The 1,604-nt window shown below is 45.4% G+C and overlaps 1 pseudogene; it reads right to left on the bottom strand.

The window, feature by feature from the left end:
- Positions 1 to 630: 630 nt before the first annotated feature.
- On the bottom strand, positions 631 to 1,101 carry LOC110299143 (large ribosomal subunit protein uL24 pseudogene; annotated as a pseudogene).
- Between the last annotated feature and the right edge of the window lie 503 nt (positions 1,102 to 1,604).

Raw genomic sequence — 1,604 nt, 5'->3', positions numbered from 1 at the left:
TTGCCTCAGCCCAAGGCAAAATGTATCCAACTTACCCTGGTAACTCAGATTCCCATAGGCCATATTAACTGCTGCCCAGGACACTAGTGAGTCAAAAGAGCCCTTGGGAGCCAGCGGACTCCAAACTTGGGCCATTCAGGTTCACAGAATCTTTACCACAAGCTCTTGGTGATAGCCAAGATCTTCCTTAACTAGAAGAGGCTAAAGTTTGTAAAAATATTTTAGAACAGAGGCCAGAGGGCTTTCTATTTACCGATCTTGTTACGCATGTCATTTCTCCATTCCCGTTTCACTCACCCAAGTTGGAACAAACAAAACCAGACAAAACACAAGACAAAATGGTATTCCCAGATGGTGGAGTCCTGGCAGACCACCAGAGACCGTCAAGAGTCTAACTCACATGAAAATCTTATTCAAGCTCCAGCTCGGACCTTACAACCTCTCCAATGCATTGAAGGGGTGTCAAAGGCCCCAAGCTGGTGAAGCCTTATCTTTTTATCACAGTTTCAGCAGGGTGAGGGGCTCTCCAACTTGGCAGTTACATGATTGGTTAACAGTTGGGGAATTACAGCTTGATACATTTTTTTTTTCCTTAAGCAGTCTTTAATGAAAGCCGTGCATGAGATGTCTCTACTCCTGCATCTTCTCGATCTTTTCTTCTTTGTATTTGCCCTTCTCCTTTCCTACTTGTCGGGACTTGGCTTTCCTCTCCAGGATCTTCTTGCGGTCCTTGTCCAGCTTTAGCCTGGTGATAACGACCTTGCTGGGGTGGATGCCCACGTGGATGGTTGTGCCATTAGCCTTCTGTCGCTGGACACATTCGAAGTAGATGACGTACTTCTTCCTGTACCCTTGGACCACCTTGCCAACCTGCTGGCCTTTGTAGTGTCCGCGAACAACCTGACCTTCGTCATCCTTCCGAATGGGCGTAGACCGAACATTATACTTCTGTCTCAGCTCTTTGGAAAGAGGGGAAGACATGATCTTCCTCCGAATGTGAGAGGGTGCGTTGAAATGCCGTTTGCAGTTCTTGCTTCGGTCAGAAGTCACGAAGGGATTGAACTTCATTTTGGCAGCTGCGATCCACCGATGGCCGCAAAAGGAAAGAGAGCTACACGCGACTTCCGGTTCTGTAAGTTGCCCAGCTTGGCACATTCTTATTGGCTAGAAATGATTTGAACTTGTTATGTACAATTGTGGCTAACTTGAGACATCTGGAACATTAGGCATTTTCCTCCTATGAGCCAGTTGGCTGTCACTAAGGATGGAGTATCTGTTATTAAGAAGGTTGTGGCTATGGCTAAGAGGTTTCTTGGTTCCTGGAACAAGTTGTGGTTTTCCCAGTTCCTGAATTCAGCCTGAAAACAAGCTCAACATAAGATGGAGTCTGAATACAAAATGGAGTTTGTAATGTTAGGCTGGGCCCATCACAAAACATAAAGCAAGGATAACAGCAGGGACAAGGATAGCTACAATTGGGGACATAAAAGATTCACCAGCTAAACCAAAGACATTTCTTTTAACAAATAGGAGGCCTCTTTTTAGAGTAGCTTGTACCTACTCAACTTCATGCCATCTATGTCTTTGGGCTCTTGTGACTTTTC

Source organism: Mus caroli, unplaced genomic scaffold (genome assembly GCF_978045245.1).
Source record: "Mus caroli unplaced genomic scaffold, Mus_caroli_1 scaffold_8, whole genome shotgun sequence".
NCBI lineage: Eukaryota > Metazoa > Chordata > Mammalia > Rodentia > Muridae > Mus > Mus caroli.
Note: the sequence above shows the minus strand (reverse complement) of the source record. Positions and strands in the feature narration are given on the sequence as shown.